The sequence below is a fragment of the Gossypium arboreum genome, chromosome 13, assembly GCF_025698485.1.
Source record: "Gossypium arboreum isolate Shixiya-1 chromosome 13, ASM2569848v2, whole genome shotgun sequence".
NCBI classification, from domain to species: domain Eukaryota; kingdom Viridiplantae; phylum Streptophyta; class Magnoliopsida; order Malvales; family Malvaceae; genus Gossypium; species Gossypium arboreum.
The window spans coordinates 30,862,992-30,881,360 of record NC_069082.1 but is presented as its reverse complement, the minus strand read 5'-3'; the positions used below and the strand labels follow the sequence as shown (position 1 = coordinate 30,881,360).

General features: G+C 33.8%; 1 non-coding gene across 1 annotated transcript; it reads right to left on the bottom strand.

Annotated features, from left to right (window-relative positions):
• Nucleotides 1-16,303: 16,303 nt before the first annotated feature.
• LOC128287550 (small nucleolar RNA R71) lies at nucleotides 16,304-16,410 on the bottom strand. Its single transcript, XR_008278250.1, has one exon. It is a non-coding gene; the product is annotated as a small nucleolar RNA R71 (small nucleolar RNA).
• Nucleotides 16,411-18,369: the final 1,959 nt, after the last annotated feature.

Here is an 18,369-nt window from a genome sequence, read left to right as displayed (position 1 = left end):
TGGCATGTACTTAAGATGTGTTATACTTCTTATGTTCATTTTGAGTTTCGCTGTCTCTTAAAGGTTATGTAAATATGTATAAATATGATGGAAATGGTCATTTTGTTGATAGCTTGATGTTTCCTTTAGTTATTTGCTTAATGTCTTCATGGATGAAGTGGTATATGTTAGGCACTATGTTTGGTTAATGCTCGGACTTGGTTTGATTCGTGAGATGCCTAGATTATGTCTTAGTATGGGATTAGTACAAGTCATGATTATATTTATGCTATACTTAAAAGTTTTGGTAGCTTTTGTATCTAGGTTATTAAGCTAAAATGTGAATCAAGTGTGGAATGGCTATAAAGTTGAATGTGTTCATGATTGGCTTGAATATTTGAGTATCATTACAGGTATATTGGCATGAATGAATGTGGTCATTTGGCTAGTTTTGGATTGTTGATTCAGGTGCCAATTGTGGCATATTGGTTAGGCACTTAGGATGGTTGCTTAAAATGATGATTTTGACTTGAATTAAATGCTTTTGAATAAGTTAAAATATGGCTTAAAGGATAGTTTGTTGCATAAGTGTTTCATGGGTAAATTGCTTATTTTGAAAGACATTTTTCAAGTACACATGGCCGAGTGCCATACACAAGTTTAGGGCATGAACTTGTGGTTTGTAAAATTTTAAGTGATTTTGGTGCAGACAGCTCAAAGAGTTACATGGTTTGCTCACACGACTGTATGACCTACCTACATGACCATGTGACCCACTCACACGGCCATGTGGCCTATCTCACACAGGCACGACTCTTATACATGGTTTAACAACACGGTTATGTGGTTTTTCACACATGGGCTAAGGTTTTGGATACGGTTCTGTGTCCCTTGTATGCAGGTTTTTCCTTCCTCATTGTTTTTATTCAATTTAATCCCTGTTTAGTACCAAATTGTTTTTAGGCTTTCATGTACTCAATATCTACCTAAAATAAATTAATTAATATATATTTATACATATTTGTGTGTGATTATTTAATATTTATTTGAGAATTATATGAATAAACTGTATGGAAATTGTTTGGTATTTGTTGTAGCATTCCATTACTTGCGTCCGACAACCAGACTGGGTAAGGGGTGTTACAGAAATAGAACTGAAAGCATGATTTTGCTCAATCATTGTATGTCATATTGCATATGCATGGGATGGGTTATTGTGGTTGATGGAAGAGTTTCGTAGAGTACTGACGGTAATTAAAGTTCTCAATATTGTTGTCAGTGCATTGCATCGAAAGTACCAAAAAGATTGGCAATTTATCCCATTATTAGAAGCTTGTTTGCACTATTGGTGGCTTGTCCACTCTATTTGCAGATTAACTTCATTTACCATTATTGGTAGCGTCTCCATGATATTGGTAGCTTATCTGCATATTTATTGGCAGTTTCTCTACACTACTGCACTGGTGGTTTATCCACATCGAGCTTTGGCTCGTATTTTTTGGTTTTTGACAGATAAGTTTTGTCACATCCCAAAAATTGGGTTAGTAAAAAATGGGTTAATGAACTGAGAGTAGTCACGCCTGAACTTTTTTAGATGATCTTTTGCTCATTTAATAATAAATAAGTATCAAGTATAGTAATTGAGTAGTGGTGGAGCTGTCATTAATGATCTGTGTTCAAATCTCTTCCTTCAAATTATTTTCTATATGGTGCAATTTTGCTTCAAACCTTAGCAAAGTTCACACCATATTTTTAAAATAAATGTTGCAGTTTGTAAACAAAGAAGTAAGTTGGCTTATTGGTTAGGAGCTTAAATAATTTCTTAAGGGTTCTAGGTTTAAGTCTGTGCACCCTTCATATTTTATTTAATTTGTTTAGGAAACTTTTGCATGGGAAAAAGCTTTTATAATCGTCTATTACTAGTTACCATGTAAAGGAAGATTCTTTCCTCTTTTAACTAGTCAACTTTCCCTCTTAAACCCCTCTTTCACTCTTATGATCCCCTTTTTACTCATTTGTCCCATCAACATGCCTATTTTCTTCACCTTTACCTTGTGTGACATACATTGAACTTGAACAACGTGAATTACACTTTTTAATGTTCATTTTTTTCCATCCTCTCCATTTTTGCCACCCCCACTTTTGCTCCTCCTTCTCCTCTTTTCACCTCCTTTCTCCTTCCTTTCCTCTTCATTTTTCTTCCATTTCACCTCCGCAACAAAGATTTTTTCCTTAATTCTTCCACATATCCTCCATTCATAGCCAATCGCACCACCACCTCACCACCACATCTCTACCGTCAAACCTCCACCACTACCGTGCTGTCGCCATTGACCACCACCATTTTTATCGTTTTCTTCTATTCTCCTCCTCTCTTTCGTAATCAACCTTTTTATTATTCAACTTCATATCTTGATTTTATTGAAAGGTTTTATTGTTAATCTTTTCTAATTTATCATTTTTATTATTTTATTTTATTTTATTTTATTTGTTAGTTGAGAATCCTCCTCTTTAATCGAATCACCGTAAGGATCGTTCAGTCTCCTTACTCTCAAGATTACATAAGTATTGGTAAATCCTCTAAGTAGATTATTTCTTTCTTTATTCTCGTTTATGAAAGGTTCTAACAAGGGTATTTCTTGTTCATGCATGAAGCGTTTATTTGAAACCCCGGATCCATACTCCATCTTTTAGAGGTGTTAGTCATTGGGACCATTAATTAAGTAAGTGGTTCAACTTAATCATGTATTTGAAAATATTATTAAAAATGTCAATACGCTGACATGGTATTAAAATTTAACTAAGGATTCAAAGGTTGATCTTCTCTCTTAGAGTTGGTAAATGAAATCGTTATTATCGGGTCATACGAATTCAAGTATGGGTCTAAACCAATACAAGTTATATATAACATTAATAATGCCTAAACAAAATACTTTTATTTATTTATAATTAATGTGAATACTTTAAGTATTCTAAAATGAGAGACTAAATCCGTCAAAAAGGATTATACAAGTGATCTCGAATCAACTAATTTTATGAAAAGTATGTTGTGTGGTTATGATTTTCACTGTTTGAAAAGTATGTTATTCTTATTCTCATGTTATGTGATATTATGGAATAATTTATTTTACATGAAAAATAAATTAGGATATTTTGATATCTTGAAACAACAAGTGAAATGCATGTTAAACATGCCCTACATGATATTATATGATTTGATTTGCACGATTCAACATGCCCAATGTGATATATGATATTTTGAAATAAAAAAAATATATGTTTATTTTAGCCATATCACATGCATGGGGTGGGATATTGTAAGGAGGAAGAATTGGTGGCTTCTTCCACATATTAGAGTGTTTGGATGGATGAGTTTCAAGAAACTCTTTTTGGAGTGTAGAGGTGATGGGTAGGATGTTTTATAAAAATTTGCATAATTGTGTTCCAAAAATTGCACTACCATGGTAGTATGCATAATATTGATTATGTTGTACGATATGTATGTGTTTATTGGTATTTAACATGTTATAAGACTCTCACAGAGCTTCATAGCTCGCCCTCTTTAGTTTTTTTTTCTTTACAAATAACCCCAAGGTTAGGATGTGATGACAACATTTGGAGGAGTTTCTCAGAATTAATTTGAAATTAAAGTAATTAAATTTTATTTTGATATTTTGTTATTTTGGGTTTGAAATAAGTTTGATTATGGACTTTGGGGATTTTTCATTCTGATTTGCATGAATTACTTGCATGACATTAAGTTTTAAAAACTACATAAAATAGTATTTGATTAATATTATGCATGAAACTTGGTTTTTATTAAAACTTGACAAAATCACTCTTTTTCGCTACGACAATAAAAAATGAGTTTTAGACAAATATATGATTTTTTTTTTGAGGTTTTAAATTGCCTATTGATGTTTTATCGAATTTACATGAAACATTGATTTTTAGCAAAATATAGTTTTAGTAAAATGGTTTATTGTGATTTTCGTAAAAATGTATCCATATTACATTTTTTGCTACAAATCTGAAAAATAAGTTCTTAATAAAATTAGACTTAATTTCAAAATTTATAATAGTTTACAAATGAGATTTCTAAAGACATTTGATTTTATGAATTTAACATGTTTTTTAAATAGTGATGAATAGTCAAGTTCTTTAGTTTTGAATAAATGATTTTGAAATATGATTGAAATTACAAAAGTTTTGAACGACAAACAAACTTTTACAAATAAAATAACGAAGTCATCGATTTCTAAAATTTCTTAATTTCACTAGTTGAAATGATTTATGCAAATGGTTTAAAAAAGTATTTTTGAAAACTACAAAAGATTTTCTTGGCCATTTCGGTGGCCAATGTAGCTTTTCAAATTTGGCCATAGCGACTAGGTCGAGTTTGGGGGTGTTACAAGTTTGGGGAACTCACGGTGTGTAGCGGGTGGATGGGTAGGAACCTTTTTGCATTGCATCATGCTCATGACATATTTATACATTCATTGAAATTTGCTTTGTACTATACTGTAATGAATGTTGATTGATTATATTGATATTGATATAAATATTGATTCACACTGAGCTATTTTAATCTCACCCTCTAGTCTTACCTTCTCAGGTAATGATTGAGACTAGGATCGAACCAGGCATGCGAACGTGTCATGGAATTCGGAATATTCTTACTATTAATAATTTTTTAGAAGTATATATTCAGTTTTTGGACTGTAAAGTATTATTTTGGACTATGGTTTGTGGTTTTTAGATTGGAGTTTTATGCATGCATTATTTAAACACATTGACTATATATGTTAACCGGAAAATGCAAATTACTCAACCTAATTATTTAGATTGGAGTTTTTTTTCGCTGCCTTGAAAGATAATGAGGTTTTGCAAAACAGAGCAACAAACAACGGGCTTCTAAAAACATCACTATCAATAAGAAAAAAGAGACTTAAGAATAGATGACTCAATAAATGGATATTTTTCAAACTAACTCAAGTGCAACTATGATTTTCCAAAGTGTGTTGAATTAGGATTTTTATGATCCAAAGGTTTACTTAGTCATTTCAGTGGCTAATGTAGTCTTCATGATCTAGCCATAATGTCTAGGCCGGGTTGGGAATGTTACAATTTTTATATGTTTTATATTCATTTTAGTTATTTAATTATTTCTTTTTGTAATGTAAATATTGTGTGTTTTTAGTTTTTTTCACGCATTTAGTTTCAATAAAATATTTCATGTGGAATTTTCATGTAAAACAAGTTTGGGAAAAAGATGTCAATACATGAAACCATGAGATTACATGCCCTAAACCTAAAGTTGATCCAAGATGATAAGTGGAAGTTCAATGCTCAAAGGGTACCATTCTCTATAGGTGATATTAGGAGAATTTCATTCTACCATTTAATGAAAAATGAACTTATAATCTAACCTAGTTGGGAGATACATTTGAAATAAAAACCAATATACACAACATGGTGTATTGCATTGTCCTAATTGTTCTAGATAAGCTTTCAAAGACTGCACAAAATATTGTTAAGAATTTGGAACACTAACTTTACATTTGCATGTAGGAGCTTAGTCATCTTTAACAACTTGAAGCTGGTTGATAAGGGCAAAACATTCTCCCAAGTTGAGACCTTTTTAGAACTAAACATGTTTTTAGGAATAAGCATTAACATTCACTTTTGATAATACAATGGCACATCAAATCATTAAGAATTTGGAACTATGCTAAAAATTAAAAGGAAAAGGGAAAAATAAGTGGCCTAAAGGGTATAAGATTGACTAATTACAATAATTACTTGGCTAATTACAATAATTACTTGGCTAGTTTTAATGAGATGTTGTGGAAAAATTGAGCTCCTCTAAAGGTTCAGTGAATCTAAAGTAAGGCACTAGAAGCCATGTAACTTGATACGTGGAGGAAAAAAATATTCCTAATACCAAGTGATAAACCGTAATTTATACATATTTTTATCCCATGCTTAGCAAATTTATGGATGATTTCTCCTTAGATTTGGTGAATTTGATGCTCCTAATCCTTTAGTTTCATGTTTTATACTTAAGTGAGCATAAGAGAGTAAAAAGAGTGAGAAACGGGCCGAAAACAGAGAAAATGGCCCAACATGGGAAATCAACACGTCCTGGACTTCCTCACACGGGTAATCCACATGGCCGTGTCCATTTGGTAGAATCGAAGCATGACTTACACGGGTAGACCACACGTCCATGCCTATTTAACAGCCTTGACCACGGTCTGAAGCAATCACACACAAGCGTGTCACATAGGTGTGTCCCTGTCGAGCCCAAGTATAGTCCTATTCGGAAAAGGCCACTTTTGAGGTCTCTTAGGCATTCTAAAGCCTATTTAAACACCTGAGGAGGCACTTAGGGGAGACACACAGAGTAGGAGACAAGGAATTACTCAAGGAAAGCCGATTGATCCATCTCAAAAGCCGGATTCATCATCAACACTGAAGATCTCCCTTCAATTTCCTTAAGGAGTTTTGGGTTTTCTTTATGTTTTGTTATCTTTATTCTTTTGAGATGTTTTCTTTCATAATTATAAACTAAACCCCCTAAATACCTAAAGGGAATGAAACCTAAGATGGATCTTGTTATTATTATCTGATTTGTATGATAAATATTTGACTTGTTCTTAATTATGTGTTCTTAATTCTTGTTTTAATATTCCAGGATATTGATTCAAGTTAATGCACTTATTCAGAGGAGAAAAAGTCCTTGTCTAAGAGTAAATTTGTGTAACACCACGTACCCGAGACCGTTGCCGGAGTCGAACACGAGGTGTTAATAGACTTAATTCATTACTTAAACAGCTCATACAATTCATTTTAAAATTTCCAGACAAGCTGGCTAACGCATCACATCGCTTTAAAAACATATCTCGAGTTCAAACTCAAATCCAATTCCGTAAATTTTTCCTCAAACTAGACTCATATATCTATCTACTAATTCTTTTTCTAGAATTTTTGGTCAGTCCAATTAGTACAGTTTATTAGTTAAAGACTCCCTGTTTTGAGTTCGACTACTCTAACCTCTGTGTATTACTGAATCAGATATCTCCTGCATGAGTTTCAATGACTATGCCGTTTGTCTCTAATAAAACTAGACTCAATAAGAAATCTGTACATATAAATTATACTTCTAATTATATTTGAACAATTTATGGTAAATTTCCAAAGTTAGAATAGGGGATCCAGAAATCGCTCTGGCCCTGTTTCACAAAAATTTAAACATCTCATAAAATATAGCTCATATACCTGTTTCGCTTCTTCCATATGAAAATAGACTCATCAAGATTCGATTACATAACTTATTCATTATTTAATTCCACTTCTACTATTTTTAGTGATTTTTCAAATTCACGTCACTACTGTTGTCTGAATCTATTTTATGGTAAATTTTACCTATTTCATGGTTTCCATGGATTAGCTAGCAATTTGACATACATAACACCAAATATGATCATGATTAGCCATTCCAATGGCTAATCATTACCAAGCATTTCCATACCACTCAATAACCATATCATAAGACTATATATACAAAATGATTATAATGCTATACATGCCATACTCAAAATATACAAGCCATTATGCCAAGATGGTATACGGATAGTGTGAGCGTGCCTCCGACCGTTTTCGATTTCCGAGCTGGCTTGTCAACACTACAAGGAATGAAAAGGAGGGAGTAAGCATAAATGCTTAGTAAGTTCACATACAAATAGCAAGTAACATAACCATATAAGCAAACATAAAACATCATTTGCATAATCATCACCAAGACATTCATATCACATTTTCATTTATCATCTTACCATATTGTTGTTATATCGATTTTTCAACTCGAGGGTTAAGTACATACCTGTTCAAAGTACCCATTTCACAACACTTTCCAATATGTCCCTTTCATTTTGAGTATTCCTCCATTTCAGTAGAACTTTACCAGTTGAACACATCGGAATATAATTCGGATACATGAAAAGTTTGCACATAAGTGCCACATATGTAGCCAAGCTACCATGTAACCCGCCCATAAGCGAACTCGGACTCAACTCAACGAGCTCGGGCGTTCGCATCCATAGGTGAACTCGGACTCAACTCAACGAGTTCGGATGCCTAGTTACATTTCACGAACTCGGACTCAACTCAACGAGTTCGGATGCTCAACCATCCTAGTGACATGTCACTTGTATCCTAATCTATTCCTAAGGTTCAAACGGGATTTTCCTCGAACACATCTCCTTGCCATCTTCCGTAAAATACCAAAACCAATACTCGGTAGTACTTTATATTTAACAATTAATACACATAATTTGCATTTTATTCGAAAATAACCACAAAGCATAATATTTCATGATAATAATCAGCATCATATCATATAAACAACATTAAATTGCTTAAAATGACAATTATGTTACTACATTTACACATGAACTTACCTCGTATGCGAAAATGGCTACTTTTACCATTTCGTCCACAAGTTGGTATTTTCCCCATTTTAGCCCAAATTTTAGTTTTCCTTGCTCTATCATTTAAAATATAGTCTAATTAGGACTCACATTATTCAAATTGACCCAAACTCATATTTTGGAAAAATTACAGTTTTGCCCCTAAACTTTCACATATTTACACTTTTGCCCCAAAGCTCGTAAATTAAACTTCAGCCTATTTTATTATGTTTTATGACATGCTGATCATTTTTCCCTTCTATGGCAACATCAAATTCTCACTCTAACATGTACTTATGACTATTAGGTATTTGTACCGATTAAGCCCTTTTGCTCGTTTTCTCTTAAAACCTAGTACAAGTTGTCTAACATAATTTAAAACCTCATATTCTATCATAAAACACCAAAATACACAAATTTCACCTATGGGTATTTTTCCAAATATAAACCCTAGATTAAATTATTGCTAGCATAAGCTAAATCGAGCTACCGGGACTCCAAAAACGTAAAGAACTTGAAAAACGAGGCTAGAATGGACTTAAAATCAACCTTGGAAGCTTGAAAAACCGTAGCCATGGTTTCTCCCTGCTATATTCGGCCATGGGGTTGAAGATGAGCAAAATTGGCTTTTAATTTTGTATTTTAATTCATTTTACCCTAAATGACCAAAATGCCCTTACTACTAAACTTTCCAAAATTCCATCCATGTCCAATTTTGTCCATAGACTTAGAAATTGGTAAAATTGCTATTTAATACCTCCTAATTAATATTTCAAAACAATTTCATACTAGAAACTTCTAGAATGTAAGTTTTACAAATTATTCGATTTAGTCCCTAATTTCAATTTAAGCACTTTATGCATAAAATTTCTTCACGAAATTTTCACACAATCATGCAATCATATCATAGACCTCAAAATAATCATAAAATAATTATTTCTATCTCAGATTTTGTGGTCACGAAACCACTATTCCGACTAGGCCCAAAATCAGGATATTACAACTCTCCCCCCCTTTAGGGATTTTCGTCCCCGAAAATCTTACCAGAAAAGTGGTCTTCACTTTTAATCTCATATTCGGTGCCAAAAAACTTTCACTTAGGCTGTACCTCCAATACATCTATTTAATTTCTCATATGATCTAAAAGCTTATAGTCTCAACTCTCAACTATTCTTAAATTTTCAACCCTTCTCAGTTTCCCATGATATCATGACATAAACACCAGATCTCAACTTGATTTAATGGAGACCGGAATTCCAAGAAATCCAACAATCAAAGAGACCTAAAATTCCATGAATCTGATGAGTAGGAATTCATTCAATACATATATGATTTATAGATCTCGCCAAACATTTAACAATAGGATACATCACATTTTCCTCTTTCCGCCATGGAAATATTTCTGACATGGCCTCAAGAATAATCCTTCTCATTTCCATCCCAATATCAACACTGACAAGGATAATTTTGATAGATCCCAATGTTCGGCTTTAACCCCTTTAACAACTCCGATTTTATGTAACATCGAATGCTCTAAACTATCACATTACCTCACTGTCTTGAAACACATCACAATTCATACAACAGTACATTACTGAAAGTCAGGAAGTCTTTACTCAATGTAGACTAGTCTAGTTCAGACGCTTCGGTTACCAATATTCTCATCTATCCAAACTTTGTCAACATGTAATAAACTTTTCAGCTTTCACAAGATGAAAACCTTATCATTCGTAGTGATTTTAACTAATATCCAACTCTTTCTAATAAATATACACTTCTCGTTCAGACTATTTACTCTTTTATCCGTACAAAATGAAATTCTATTATCAGACTTGGGAAAAATAATCCTGAAATAATTGTCACATGAAATCTTTCAAATAGATAATTCACCATACCAACTGAAACTCGCGCTTTTATCACTTATGCCTTTACTGATGTCAAATCCTTACACAGAAATTAGAAAAAATCCCAATACTAAAATCACCACATGACCAAGATCAAATTAGAAGTATAGTCATATTTGACATGATTATCACGAGCTGAAGAACCCACTTCGAACATGAGTCGTAATTGACAAATTATGGAACAAAGATAACAAGAAAACCGAATAAAGAAATCCAAGATAGAGAAACCCGGAATAAATAAATCCAGAATAAAGAGATCCAGGATAAAGAAACCCAAGATACGATACTATGCCGGAGAATCGAAAACCAAACTCAGAGAAAATACGGAATACCCCGATAATTCTTCAAAGAAAGAAAGTCCAGAAGAAAACATCATTTAATCCCACTAAAATCAAATATAACAAGATCAATATATCTTCCCATACATATATATCAGATGAATACATATATATATCAGATGAAGCATCAAGTAGAAGAAACAGAATCATAATATCTTACGTATTCTCTCATCAATTCTTATCAGACGAAATGAAATAGAATACCCAATAAAATAGAGCAATATAAATTATAAACCAGTTAGACTACCAATGCTTTCATCCAACACCAGAATTAGAAGACATTCCCATATAACAAGAATTTCTTCAGAAGATCAATAGCCATAGAAATATTTCTGAGATCGGGTAAACACATAGAACATCTCAAAAGAGATCTAAATCATCCGGTCATAACTGTCACACTCAGATAGTTCACATTTCAATTATCATTTCCCCAACTAGTTCTGCCGTCACAAATTTCATATTAAACCATTCACTAAAGAAGGCCAGTTCTGAATAAATTTCGATTTACACTTTTCTCGACCTTGCACCTGAGTAATTCAGTTTACCAAGGAGAATTCCTTTTCTAACTGGGACAGTGCATAACTCCAATAATCTTTACGTCAATCCAATACTTTACTGGCTCTAACTTTACTTATTAGCTCATTTTCAATCTCTAATCATACTTATAATTATTCTATCACTGTACTCTTTGGGCTCTCAACCGGAAACTTATTCAATACAAATCTCATGAAATTCCATTATAAGTACCACTTCGGTAAGGGGGAGGGGTTGTAGGACCTCTGACTCGACTTTCTTATACATACACATATGACACAACTTCCATCATCATAGTAACATCATCAAAATCATGTCATTCATTCATGTTGGCTTACACCAATTTTCCTATTGTCCCATTTAGACAATATACTTATGCATACATTCTATGTTTTCTAGACAGCTTTACTTATCCATTCATTTAATTAAATTAATTCATGCTCATGACATTATATAAGGCCAAACAAACATAGATTTTTACATCACAATCACAACTTTCATTTCGTGCATCATCATGTACATATCATTACAATCATATAATTTAGTCCAACAATTTAACATAGATAAGTTCATTTCATTATAATCCTTTATCTCATAAAAATTATATATCATTAACCTTTATCAACATTCGACGTCCAAATCAAGACAAGGACATTTTCACTCGTATCATAATATTATGACCTTTATTCATACCTCTACTACTTTCTATTTATTATGTTCATCTTATCAAGTAAGCCACATACACTACATCATATGAGCATTAAGCAAATATGAATATTTATCACATATGTATCATAAACCTTTATTCATACATTTCTGAACCGAGACTTATCATAATCATAATTTTACTCAAATACCTTCACATAACATTGAACATGGTCGGCACAGCTCGGTTGGAGAGTACTCTGTCTAAATAAGACGGTACTCATACGCGTCGGAAGACATCACACTATCACAGATCAGAGGCATGTATAGCTAAACTTTTACACATGCTAGGTTAGTCCGAGAACCGACTAAACCTGCTCTGATACCACCAAATGTAACACCCCGTACCCGAGACTGTTTTCGGATTCAAACACGAGGTGTTAATAGACTTAATGCATTACTTAAACAGCTCATACAATTCATTTTAAAATTTCCAGACAAGCTGGCTAACTGCATCACAGTCGCTTTAAAAATCATATCTCGAGTTCCAAAACTCAAAATCAAATTCCGTAAATTTTTCTGAAACTAGACTCATATATCTATCTACTAATTTTTTTCTAGAATTTTTGGTGGGGCCAATTAGTACAGTTTATTAGTTAAAGACTCCCTTGTTTCAGAGTTCGACTACTGTGACCTCTATGTATTACGAATCAGATATCTCCCTGTACAGAGCTTCAATGACTATGCCGTTTGTCTCTAATAAAACTAGACTCAATAAGAAATCTGTACATATAAATTATGACTTCTAATTATATTTGAACAATTTATGGTAAATTTCCAAAGTCAGAACAGGGGATCCAGAAATCGCTCTGGCCCTATTTCACAAAAATTTAAACATCTCATAAAATATAGCTCATATACCTGTTTCGCTTCGTCCATATGAAAATAGACTCATCAAGCTTCGATTAAATAACTTATTCATTATTTAATTCCACTTCTACTATTTTTAGTGATTTTTCAAATTCACGTCACTACTGTTGTCTCAATCTATTTTATGGTAAATTTTACCTATTTCATGGTTTCCATAGATTAGCTAGCAATTTGACATACATAACACCAAATATGATCATGATTAGCCATTCCAATGGCTAATCATTACCAAGCATTTCCATACCACTCAATAACCATATCATAAGACCATATATACAAAATGTTAGCATGCCATACTCAAAATATACAAGCCATTATGCCAAGATGGTATACGGATAGTGTGGCGTGCCTCCGAACGTTTCCGATTTCGAAATGGCTTGTCAACACTACAAGGAATGAAAAGGAGGAGTAAGCATAAATGCTTAGTAAGTTCACATACAAATAGCAAGTAACATAACCATATAAGCAAACATAAAACATCATTTGCATAATCATCACCAAGACATTCATATCACATTTTCATTTATCATCTTACCATATTGTTGTTATATTGATTTTTCAAGCCGAGGGTTAAGTACATACCTGTTCAAAGTACCCATTTCACAACACTTTCCAATACGTCCCTTTCATTTTGAGTATTCCTCCATTTCAGAGAACTTTACCGTTGAACACATCGAATATAATTCGGATACATGGAAAGTTTGCACATAAGTGCCACATATGTAGCCAAGCTACCATGTAACCGCCCATAAGCGAACTCGGACTCAACTCAACGAGCTCGGCGTTCGCATCCATAAGTGAACTCGGACTCAACTCAACGAGTTCGGATGCCTAGTTACATTTCACGAACTCGGACTCAACTCAACGAGTTCGGACATTCGCATCCATAAGTGAACTCGGACTCAACTCAACGAGTTCGGATGCTCAACCATCCTAGTGACATGTCACTTGTATCCTAATCTATTCCTAAGGTTCAAACGGATTTTCCTCAAACACATCTCCTTGCCATCTTCCGTAAAATACTGAAACCAATACTCGGTAGTACTTTATATTTAACAATTAATACACATAATTTGCATTTTATTCAAAATAACCACAAAGCATAATATTTCATGATAATAATCAGCATCATATCATATAAACAACATTAAATTGCTTAAAATGACAATTATGTTACTACATTTACACATGAACTTACCTCGTATGCGAAAATGGCTACTTTTACCATTTAGTCCACAAGTTGGTATTTTCCCATTTTAGCCCAAATTTTAGTTTTCCTTGCTCTATCATTTAAAATATAGTCTAATTAGGACTCACATTATTCAAATTGACCCAAACTCATATTTTGGAAAAATTACGTTTTGCCCTAAACTTTCACATATTTACACTTTTGCCCCAAAGCTCGTAAATTAAACTTCAGCCTATTTTATTATGTTTTATGACATGCTGATCATTTTTCCTTCTATGGCAACATCAAATTCTCACTCTAACATGTACTTATGACTATTAGGTATTTGTCTGGATTAAGCCCTTTTGCTCGTTTTCTCTTAAAACCGAGTAGTACAAGTTGTCTAACATAATTTAAAACCTCATATTCTATCATAAAACACCAAAATACACAAATTTCACCTATGGGTATTTTTCCAAATATAAACCCTAGGTTAAATTATTGCTAGCATAAGCTAAATCGAGCTACCGGGACTCCAAAAACGTAAAGAACTTGAAAAACGAGGCTAGAATGGACTTACAATCGAGCTTGGAAGCTTGAAAAACCCTAGCCATGGTTTCTCCTTGCTATATTCGGCCATGGGGTTGAAGATGAGCAAAATTGGCTTTTAATTTTGTATTTTAATTCATTTTACCCTAAATGACCAAAATGCCCTTACTACTAAACTTTCCAAAATTCCATCCATGTCCAATTTTTGTCCATAGACTTAGAAATTGGTAAAATTTCTATTTAAGACCTCCTAATTAATATTTCAAAACAATTTCATACTAGAAACTTCTAGAATGCAAGTTTTACAAATTATTCGATTTAGTCCCTAATTTCAATTTAAGCACTTTATGCATAAAATTTCTTCACGAAATTTTCACACAATCATGCAATCATATCATAGACCTCAAAATAATCATAAAATAATTATTTCTATCTCAGATTTTGTGGTCACGAAACCACTATTTCGACTAGGCCCAAAATCAGGATATTACAATTTGTCGTAATTAAGCGGAGTTGATTGCATGCCTAGAGATAGGGTGACAAGATTTTGCCAGATTAGGGTGAAACCTAATAAGGGAGTCCATAGATCGAGTTAATGCAACACTAGGGTGTTAATTAGAAAGAGATTTCAATTAATCAACCTAGGGTTAGACGTTATTAGTCTTGAGAGACATAATAATATAACTTAGGGATTTCTACGGATCAAGTCAAATGAATAAATCGTCTGATTCAGAGTTAAATAACAAGTGAAGTCTAGGAGGATTTTTCCTTGGGTATTGTCTTAATCAATCAAGTTTTCCTAAAAGCTTTTCCCAAATTTTCTCTCTGTGCACCCTTATTTTAGTTTTAGATAAACCAATCCTTTAATTTTTAGACTAAATAATAAAAAGAAAGTAATTACTAGTACTCTTGGTTCCCTTAGGTTCGACAATCCGGTCTTGCTAAAGTTATACTACTGTTCGATAGGTACACTTTCCTTCATCGTGATAATAGTTAGTTTTAAGAACTATTAATTATAAATTTTTAAAACCTGTCGTGAATATCACGTATCAAGTTTTTTGCACCGTTGCCGGGGAGCTAAGATATTAGGAACATTCTATTTTTATTACTTTAGCCATTTTTACTTTTATTGCAATTTATTTTTAGTTTAATTTCACTTTTCTAACTTTTATTTTATTTTCTTCTAACGGGTTTTTCTAGTTTATGACCAGAAGAAACCCGTCAGGACCATTGCTTTTCGATAGTGAGATTGATCGCACAGTTCACAGAAACTGAAGAGAAATAAGGCGAAGCTTAAGATACACAGAGGAAGAGTAAGAGGACGATATTCAAACCACAACCCAGGAGATGGCTGAAAATCAGGAAAATCCACTACCTCCTGCGATTGTTACTGATCTAGTAAATCAGAATCATGCTCCATTGATTATGTATGATTATGCTAAACAGAATTTAACAGGAACTGAGTCAAGTATAGTTAGGCCTGCTATTGCTGCAAATAATTTTGAACTGAAACCTAACACGATTCAAATGATACAGCAATTTGTTCAGTTTGATGGTTTGCAGGATGAGGATCCAAACAATCACTTGGAAAATTTTCTGGAGTTTTGCGACACATTTAAAATCAATGGCATTTCTGACGATGCCATACGCCTTTGGTTGTTTCCCTTTTCACTGAGGAACAAAGCTAAACAGTGATTGAACTCGTTACCACGAGGGTCAATCACTACTTGGGAGCAAATGACCGAAAAGTTTTTATTGAAATATTTTTCGCCGGCTAAAACGGCTAAATTACGTAATGATATCTCTTCTTTTGTGCAGATGGATTTAGAAACACTCTACGATGCATGGGAGAGATATAAGGATCTGTTGAGAAGGTGCCCTCACCATGGGTTACCACTCTGGCTACAGGTTCAAACGTTTCATAATGGCCTGAATCCTTCGACTAGACAGATCATTGACGTAGCTGCTGGTGGAACTATCAATAATAAGACACCTGAGGATGCTTATGAATTTATAGAAGAGATGTCAGTGAATAATTATCAGTGGCAAGTCATGAGGATAAAGCCAACGAAAACAGCCAGCGTTTTTAATGTTGATTCGGTCACCATGCTCTCTAATCAAGTAGAGCTTTTGAATATAAAAATTGACGGTTTTCTTGGTTCTTCACAGGTTCACCTAGTAATGCAGTGCGAAGCAAGTGGAGGTGGATCAAGCAATTTAGAATACCCACCCTATGGCCACAACATAGAGAACGAGCAGTTAAACTACATGGTTAATAATCCTCGATCTCAAAATAATATTTATAGTAATACTTACAATGCAGGTTGGAGGAACCACCCAAATTTCTCATGGGGAGGCCAAGGGAATCAGAGACCACCACCTCCAGGCTTCCAACAACCACCCTACCAATAAGAGAAAAAGCTAAACCCTGAGGAGATGCTAACAAAATTCATCTCAGTGTCAGAAACTCACTTTCAGAATACCGAGACAGCACTTAAAAATCAACAAGCATTGATCCAAGGGCTCGAAACTCAGATAGGACAGCTCGCCCAATTAATATTTGAACGACCACAAGGTAGCCTACCAAGTAACACTAAGTCTAACCCAAGGGAACAACTCAACGCAATTACCATCCAAGACAAGGAAGGGTTAGTGGAACCTAAACCAGAACCGAGGCAAGGAATCGTGGTAAGTAAAAGCAAAGGTGAGGTAGACTACAATGACCAAAAACAGGTAAGTAAAGAGTACAAACCACGTGTACCATACCCTAATACGACAAGGAAAGACCACTCAGACGAACAATTTGGTAAATTCCTTAAAATTTTAAAGAAATTACATATTAACTTACCGTTTATTGAGGCTCTTTCACGGATGCCGAACACAGTCAAATTTTTAAAGGAGCTTTTAACAAATAAGCTAAAGTTAGATGAGGCATCGCATGTGGAGATGAATACAGTTTGCTCAGCCATTCTGCAGAATAAGTTGGCCAACAAATTGAAAGATCCAGGGAGTTTTACGATTCCTTGTTCAATTAGTAGCTTAGATGTTAATAATGCCTTGGCTGATTTAGGGGCTAGTATCAATGTCATGCCTTACAAAATGTTTGAGCAACTAGGTCTTGGAAAACCCAAACAAACTAAGATGAGCATTCAATTAGCAGATAAAACAATCAAATTTCCTAGGGGGATTATTGAAGATGTACTCATTAAAATTGACAAATTTATATTCCTAGTTGATTTCATTGTTCTAGACATAGAGGAGGATAGTAACGTGCCTTTAATTTTAGGGAGGCCCTTTTTAGCAACTGCTAGAACTATAATTGATGTTAGTACAGGTGAACTCACACTTCGTGTGGGTAAGGAAACAATCACCCTTCAAGCTCGTAATTCAAGTAACACATCAAATATCGAGGGTGATTGTATAAATCGTACTACTAATACTGACCATGTGGTACAACCTTCTTTATAGGAAACACGTTCGAAGAGCACACATGAGCCTTGTTCAAGTAACAACAAAGAACCCATCTATGAAGAACAAAGGCTACAAATCGAAGAACTAGATGCATGGCGGACAAAAAAACCAAGGACACATGATAAACCAAAACCACGCCATGACGAGCTCAATATTTCACCAAATCAACTTAAGGTTGGAGACAAAGTACTACTAGATGCAGCAGACCCTCATATTGTCACTTCTGAACCTAACGGAGCAACCCCGCTTACGGTACTCAGTATTTTTCCAAACGGTACAGTCGAGGTAATTCATCCCAAATTTGGCACATTCAAGGTAAATAATACTCGTCTAAAACCTTATTTTGATGAAATTGATAGTTGGGATGAGGAGTGTAAACT